Source organism: Salvelinus namaycush, chromosome 10, assembly GCF_016432855.1.
Source record: "Salvelinus namaycush isolate Seneca chromosome 10, SaNama_1.0, whole genome shotgun sequence".
In the NCBI taxonomy this organism is placed as follows: domain Eukaryota; kingdom Metazoa; phylum Chordata; class Actinopteri; order Salmoniformes; family Salmonidae; genus Salvelinus; species Salvelinus namaycush.
In genome coordinates, this window is record NC_052316.1 from 25,713,007 (window position 1) to 25,722,202 (window position 9,196).

Consider the following 9,196-nt stretch of genomic DNA (forward strand, 5'->3'; position numbering starts at 1 on the left):
AAACAATGGCTCATTTGCATGACATATTGGTGGACTATGGGCCATCAAGTCATAGGATGGGACATTAGTATAACACATTACACTGGTTACAGCACACCAACACATCCTATGTATGTTAAGGACACTTTTGTGACTGACACTGACTTATTTGGTGCTAATGTCTCTACATTTAGCTGTAGTCAACAGAGCATTGATGGTTGAATTAATAAACGGTACATATGTTCTCATTATAATTTACTCATTCCCCATATTATGTAATCAAAATCAACATTTATTTGGTATATGCACAGGATACAGTGGGGTGTATACGGGAATATGACATTGCGTTGTACTATTGAAGTAAAAATTTGTTTGATGTCTTCCCACAGTGCCAACAATCCCCAAAGACTCGGACTTGTCCCTCCTGTCCCACTACCAACCAAGCAAGAGTTTCTCAAGAAACATCATCATTGATCATTACCATCAATGCTCTGTTGACTACAGCTAAATGTAGAGACATTAGCACCAAATAAGTCAGTGTCAGTCACAAAAGTGTCCTTAACATACAAAGGGCTTGGTAGGATACTTTTGTTCATACAGAATGGCAGACATTGCGCTTGTTATAAGTATTTTAACTTTTCTTCATAAAACTTGAGAAATGAATATACAAATACATTGAGTTAGAATCAATACCATGAAAACTTGGTTCAGAAGGCCATTGACACTTGCACTAATAAGTGATTTCAATGCATTTCAGTAATATTGTTCTTTTCTCCCATCAGCATCAAAACTGCCGGAGTAACAGAACCATGGATGACTTGGACAACTTGCTGCATAATAAAAAATGAACACAAATCTGTTATGTAAAAATCCACGTTTTCATTTTAATTCACATTTAAAAACACTTTACAAGGTAAAAGTGACTTTTCAACTACAAAAAAATGGGACAATTACAATAACAACTGAACGCTTGTAGAACTTAAATAAAACACCCATACAATACAGCTAGCTACCAGCTCCCATGAAAAAAGCCTACATGGTGCCGCGGTGGATCATGGGAGGCCAGTACTAGGCACACACAGCAACTTGGAATGATGACCCTGTTGCCAGGTTCCACACCTCCAGGCCACAAATGTATGTGCTGCAACTGCTTCTACCTTTTACCAGTGGTGGAAAAAGTACCCAATTTTCCTACTTGAGTAAAAGTAAAGATACCTTAATAGAAAATGACTCAAGTAAAAGTGAACGTAATCCAGTAAAATACTACTTGAGTAATAGTCTAAAAGTATTTGCTTTTGAAGATACATAAGTATCAAAAGTAAAATTATATATCGTTTCACACTCCAACACTCAGACATAATTTACAAACGAAGCATGTGCTTAGTGAGTCCGCCAGATCAGAGGCAGTAGGTATAACCAGGGATATTCTCTTGATAAGTGTGTGAATTGGACCATTTTCCTGTCCTGCTAAGCATTCAAAATGTAACAAATACTCTTGGGTGTCAGGGAAAATGTATGGAGTTAAAAGTACATTATTTTCTTTCGGAATATAGTGAAGTAAAAGTTAATGGTGTCAAAAATGTTAATTGTAAAGTACAGATACCCCCAAAAACTACTTAAGTACTACTTTCAAGTATTTTTACTTAAGTACTTTTCACCACTGCCTTTTACCCCCTACCAGGAGGTCATCAGAGCCTGTATGCGTCAATCTAAGTAACATAATTTAAAAAATCCCCATCAGAATCTATCAGTTTAAGCTAGAGATAACTGCATGGGCTGCATCTCAATCCACCGCATCCGCCTATGGCAGCCTTCCGCATGCGGTGGAAGATGGCCGTGCTACAGCAGTGTTTTTCAGACCATCAGACATCCCGAAAATCGTTCTTCTCACAAAAATGTCTGTATCGTCCGAACGGTTATGACCACTCTATGGAAAGATGAGACTCTCACAAACACAATGGTGTTTTACGTATTGCTCTACAACCTAATCTAATTTACTCCCCCTCTCGTTATTGTGCCTGCCCATACTAGCTAACTTTTATAGCTTTTTGTCGGGCATTTCCATCTTTGTGTGTTAGCTAGCTAGCTAGTTAGCTTCGGGTCTTTCCCGTTACCTCAGAAGTTATCTTGTAGCTAGCTAGCTAAATTAGCCACACATAGCTATCGTAGCTATGATCACAGAGATCAGCAGTGCTGTAGGCTATCGGTCCTCGCTTGACTATATATATATACATATATGTTCATGGGAAATTACACATTTATGGTAGAAATGTTTTTTGGGGCTATCATGATTGAACATTCCTAGCTTTAGGGAGTTCCTGAAAAGAGTACTTAGGTGCTCAGTTGGCTTTTGCCTGGGAGAGAGCAGGCTGGGCAGGTAACATTTTGGCTAGAGTAGAGTTATACCTGAGTTTTGTTATAGGCAGAGAGTTGTTGCCAGAATAGTTTATACTGAGAATATGTTTGATTTGTCCGTCTTTGTCCGTCCTGTTTGTGATTTTCTGTGCAAAGTTTATGGGCCAATTAGTCCTGCACCTGTTAATATTGTAAATAAAAGCCTCTAAGAGAGGTGAGCATCCTCAGAACATCCTGTCTGTCTCCTCACTGTCCGATCCGCCGCTTCGGTTTCTTCTTCACAGCGTAGTTCACAACCGGGTGACTTTGACCACAGATGCCTCCCTACAGGGATGGGGAACAGTTTTGAACCAGTCAGGGGTTTATGGTGTATGGTCCGCACCATTGTTAACAGCTCACATTAACGTTTTGGAGCTCAAGGTGGTTCACCTTGCACTACGGCACTTCCTCCCAGCACTGAGAGGACAACATGGTCTGACAACACAACCATGGTTGCACACATCAACCGCCAGGGCGGACTGAGGTCAATGGCACTGCACCAGGTAGCAAGGGAGCTACTGCTTTGGCAAACAGACACCTTACATCCCTCGGAGCAACACACCTGCCAGGAGTGGAGAATCAGGCAGCAGACCTTCTCTCCAAACGAGGCCCTCTTTGTTCAGACTAGAGGATACATCCCACATGTTTCTGGACATGATTTAGATGGGCCATCGGCGATCGGTTCGCATTGCAAGACTCAACCCATTGTCCTCCAGTGGCTTCAGAAAGTATTCACTCCCCTTTACTTTTTTCACATTTTGTTCTGTTACAGCCTGAATTTTAAATTGATTAAAATGAGATTGTTTGTCACTGGCCTACACTCAATTACACTTTTACATTATGGGGTATTATGTTTTTTTGAAATTTGTACAAATTAATTAGTTATATATGCTAACCCTGTTGCTATGGTTTCTACTAATGGTATACACTCAAGTCCATTCCCTATTCTTCGGGGATGTAGACAAGGAGACGGCCTATCCCCAACGTTATTAATTTTGTCGCTAGAGCCTTCTGCACAATATCTAAGACAGAATGTAGTTGCTTCTCCTATACTGATTAAATCTCCCTCTCATATCATTGTAACTGACAGTTAACCTGTAAGTCTATGTCGTTGTTTTTTGTTTGAATTGTTTACGTGTTCGCTGTGCGGGGGAAATGATAAGACAAGCGGAACTACGTAGCTAATAACTGTTGTAATGGGGATCCTTATTGTAGCAACACACTTTTGGAGGGAAGGCAATCCCGCTGTAACGGTCGTCTTTCGGTGAGAGAGTAGACCAAGGCGCAGCGGGTGATGAATACATAATGCTTTATTTAGACACGACAAAACAACGAAGACAAAAACGAACTATACTTGAATAATTTACAAAATAACAAACAAACAACGTAGACTGACCTGAACATGCAAACTACATATAACGAAGCACGCATGAACAGGAACGAACGAACGAGACGAGACAGTACCGTGTGGTGCAATAAACACAGACACAGCGACAATCACCCACAAACAAACAGTGAGAACAACCTACCTTAATATGACTCTCAATCAGAGGAAACGTCAAACACCTGCCTCTAATTGAGAGCCATACCAGGCAACCCAAAACCAACATAGAAACAGAAAACATAGACTGCCCACCCAAAACTCACGCCCTGACCATCAAACACATACAAAACAACAGAAAACAGGTCAGGAACGTGACAGAACCGGGCGCACCCCTAAAACTCAAGGGGAGGGTCTGGGTGGGCATCTGTCCGCGGTGGCGGCTCCGGCGGTGGACGAGGACACCACTCCACCACTGTCTTTGTCCCCCTCCTTAGCGTCCTTTGAGTGGCGACCCTCGCCCCCGACCATGGTCCAGGAACCTTCACTAAGGCCCCTCCTACATAGAGGAGACAGCTCAGGACAGAGAGGTAGCTCAGGACAGAGAGGTAGCTCAGGACAGAGAGGTAGCTCAGGACAGAGAGGTAGCTCCGGACAGAGAGGTAGCTCCGGACAGAGAGGTAGCTCCGGACAGAGAGGTAGCTCCGGACAGAGGGACAACTCTGTACTAATGGCAGCTCCGGACTGAGTGGCAGCTCATGACTGTAGGGCAGCTCATGACTGTAGGGCAGCTCATGACTGTAGGGCAGCTCATGACTGTAGGGCAGCTCATGACTGTAGGGCAGCTCATGACTGTAGGGCAGCTCATGACTGTAGGGCAGCTCATGACCGTAGGGCAGCTCATGACCGTAGGGCAGCTCATGACTGTAGGGCAGCTCATGACTGTAAGGCAGCTCATGCAGCTCCTGACTGGCTGGCGGCTCTGGCAGCTCCTGACTGGCTGGCGGCTCTGGCAGCTCCTGACTGGCTGGCGGCTCTGGCAGCTCCTGACTGGCTGGCGGCTCTGGCAGCTCCTGACTGACGGACGGCTCTAGCGGCTCCTGACTGACGGACGGCTCTAATGGCTCGGGACAGACGGGCGGCTCTAATGGCTCGTGGCAGACGGATGGCTCAGAAGGCGCTGGGCAGACGGATGGCTTAGAAGGCGCTGGGCAGACGGATGGCTCAGACGGCGCTGGGCAGACAGATGGCTCAGACGGCGCTGGGCAGACAGATGGCTCAGACGGCGCTGGGCAGACAGATGGCTCAGACGGCGCTGGGCAGACAGGCAGTGCAGAAGGCGTTGGGCAGACGGCCGACTCTGCCCTGCTGAGGCGCACAGTAGGCCTGGTGCGTGGTGCCGGAACTGGAGGTACCGGGATGACGGCACGCACTTCAAGGCTAGTGCGGGGAGCAGGGACAGGGCACACTGACCTCTCGAAGCGCACTATAGGCCTGGTGCGTGGTACCGGAACTGGAGGTACCGGGCTGAGGACACGCACCTCAGGGCGAGTGCGGGGAGAAGGAACAGTGCGTACAGGGCTCTGGAGACATACAGGTGGCTTAGTGCGTGGTGCCGGAACTGGAGGCACTGGGCTGGATACACACACCACAGGGAGAGTGCGTGGAGGAGGAACAGTGCGTACAGGGCTCTGAGGACGTACATGAGGCTTGGTGCGTGGTGCAGGCACTGGTGGTACTGAGCTGGGGCGGGAAGGTGGCGCCGGATATACCGGACCGTGTAGGCGTACTGGCTCCCTTGAGCACTGAACCTGCCCAACCTTACCTGGTTGTATGCTCCCCGTCGCCTGACCAATGCGGGGAGGTGGAATAACCCGCACCGGGCTATGTAGGCGAACCGGGGACACCATGCGTAAGGCTGGTGCCATGTAAGCCGGCCCAAGGAGACGTACTGGTGGCCAGATATGTAGGGCCGGCTTCATGACATTTGGCTCAATGCCCAATCTAGCCCTACCAGTGCGGGGAGGTGGAATAACCCGCACCGGGCTATGAACACGTACAGGAGACACCGTGCGCTCTACTGCGTAACACGGTGTCTGCCCGTACTCCCGCTCTCCACGGTTAGCCTGGGAAGTGGGCGCAGGTCTCCTACCTGCCCTCGGCCCACTACCTCTTAGCCCCCCCCCAAGAAATTTTTGGGTAGTACTCACGGGCTTTTCGGGCTTCCGTGCTAGACGCGTCCCCTCATAACGCCGGTTCCTCTCTCCGGTTTCCTCCGCTCTCCGAGCTGCCTCCAGCTGTTCCCATGGGAGGCGATCCTTTCCAGCCAGGATCTCCTCCCATGTGTAGCAACCCTTACCGTCCAAAACATCCTCCCATGTCCATTCCTCCTTCTTGCGCTGTCGTTGCTGTCCGTTAACCCGCTGCTTGATCTGGGTTTGGTGGGTGATTCTGTAACGGTCGTCTTTCGGTGAGAGAGTAGACCAAGGCGCAGCGGGTGATGAATACATAATGCTTTATTTAGACACGACAAAACAACGAAGACAAAAACGAACTATACTTGAATAATTTACAAAATAACAAACAAACAACGTAGACTGACCTGAACATGCAAACTACATATAACGAAGCACGCATGAACAGGAACGAACGAACGAGACGAGACAGTACCGTGTGGTGCAATAAACACAGACACAGCGACAATCACCCACAAACAAACAGTGAGAACAACCTACCTTAATATGACTCTCAATCAGAGGAAACGTCAAACACCTGCCTCTAATTGAGAGCCATACCAGGCAACCCAAAACCAACATAGAAACAGAAAACATAGACTGCCCACCCAAAACTCACGCCCTGACCATCAAACACATACAAAACAACAGAAAACAGGTCAGGAACGTGACACCCGTGCTGTGTTAGCTAAGTTTTCATGTCATCGGGTGTAGTTCGTAAAGGTTAAAGCATGTATGTTAGGATGGTAACGTTATAATAATTAAGAATTAAGTGTGAATTCATGCCAGGAATAATAAGTGTGAAGTTTGATTTCCTCCCTTCTGTAATAAGCAGCCAATGAGGTATTTTTCCTTTATTCATGTGTTTAATCTGATACTGTTATAGCGCCGGCTAAACTGTTTATGTATGTAAGCACTTCAGAGTTATACCAAGCTAATAAGTCACTCGTAAGATAAGGAGGTTGTAAGAGTGTGCTTAACCTAATTTTCATTTACTTTATAGTTCTCACGGAAGGTGATAATTCTGACTAAATCTACAGAATAAAGCCGCCAGTTAAAATCAAGGAACGGTTGTGCTCGTGGTTACTGGAGGGAGCTACAGTGAGAACTCAATGCTCTTCACGAGCAAGAGAGAAAGAAGAATCTCATCCAGCTGTAAAACATCTACAAGATTCCCAAATCCTGGTAGGCCCTGTCATCTTCCAGATAAGAGTTTTGCACCTACGTACCTGCAACCTAAGAAGAAAATCTCCACATAAGGAAGCGTGGTGAGGCAACATAAGGTCAAGGCTAACAGGAAAGTCAGACACGCAAGTACAAGTCAAGGTGTGTGAAGGTGGTCCTAGCCTTGTGAACAGCTAACAAGAGACTTTAAGATTACAATTCGTAAGGACTGGAGATAGTTGTGTATTTCATCAAGACGCTGGTATTATGCATTTGCTCTTTCTATCTTAATGTATCGCTGGTATGTGTATTACTGGAAAAATATTCTTTGATACTTACTAAAAAAAAATATATATATATATAATTACAAAACATTAAGTGTCAGCGTACACCTATTAATTCAATTTTCACCTGTAAGTTAATAGTGTAATTGTTTGGTAATGGGTTTGTTCAAGCCTTTGTTACAAGCATTATACATGTTTACACCATGTACTAAGGTTTAAATTACAGTGAATTGGAGTATAAATGACCTACTCACTTATCCAAACCTTACCTAGAATTGATTGGATTTGATTTAGAATGTCAGAAAGAGGTAGTTTCACTAAAGGTGATAGAGATGGGGTAGGTCAAGTTGAGCAGCTGCAGCAACACCTCGCAAACTTCAAGCCTTCATCAGAACAAACAGAGCAGCAGGAAGAGACCCAGACTGGTGTGGAGTCACTGCTGCCAGCGAATGATGATACAGAGGCTGCTAATGAGATATCACAACAAGAGCCACGAAAAGGAGAGAGGGTCCGCAGGTTAACTGAAAAGGGCGCGACGAAAGGTGGAGACAGCTCGAACATCGTTTCAGGGTCAGCTATGAGAAGTGGAAGGCTCTGGTAAAGGAAGCAAAACTGTCACTGACAGGCTGTTGCTCTGAAGACCTACTAGAAGACCTCTTAAACAAGATTAGTCATACCTCTACAGAACTAAACCTTGTCTATGTAAATTTGCGTCAAATCGACATTCCCGACAACGATATACAACTTAGAGTTGATACTTGTGAAGCAGTTACAATGTTTATTATCAAGACTGTAAGGTGTAATTTAAAAGGCAGGGAAGAAGGTCAAAGTAACCAGATAGAGCTGCACTGGAAGGACAGCAATTCCTTGTGCATTTCCGAACTCTCACATAAGTCAAGTCTCAACTATCAGCCCTCAAGTGCTTCCTCCCAGTCTCAAAGCAACTCAAAGGTCAACTCCAGACACTCAAGCGTGTCATCTGTCAAGAGACAAGAGGCTGCGGCGGAAGTTGCTGCTAACCAAGCAGCTTTAGAAGTAATGGTTAAGCAAGAACGCCAACTAGAAGAGCTTCAGAGACTCGAAGATGAAGATAAGAAGAGGACAGCGGAGCAGGAAGCTGAGGCTGTGAAACACAGCTTAGAAGAAGCTAGGCTGCAAGTCAAGTTAGAGTTAGAAAATGCTGCCAGACGAAGGACGCTAGAAGACAAGCGTAGAGACTTAGAGTGCCTAGAAGTACTCAAGAAACTAAATGCTGCCAAGGCGCGGATGCAAGTGTATGAGCAAGATGAAAACTCAGAGGACGAGAAGAGAGAACTACTCTCTAACTGCAAATCTGTGAAAGAAGTCATGCACAGAAATGGCTCATTTCACAGTCTCTCACCACAACATGTTGTGACAAGCACAGAAGATGGCACCAAGACCATGTTCAGGTTACTGGCGGAATCAATCAGTGAAAGCCGCCTCCCCATACCAGAACCAGTAACATTCAATGGAGAACCACTCTTGTTTACTGACTGGAAGGTCTCTTTTCAGACCCTGATAGACAGGAAGAACATACCAGCAACTGAGAAGATATATTACTTAAGAAAATATGTCGGTGGGCCTGCCAAGAAAGCCATCGAAAGTTACTTTATGTTAGGAACAGAGTCAGCCTACCATGCTGCGTGGACCATTCTTGAAGAAAGGTACGGAAACAAATTCCTCATCGCCAAGTCCTTCAGAGATAAGCTCAATGCATGGCCTAAGATAGGATCCAAGGACAGTCTTGAACTTAGAGACCTTGTAGACTTTCTTCGCAGCTGTGAGGCTGAGGACGAGGA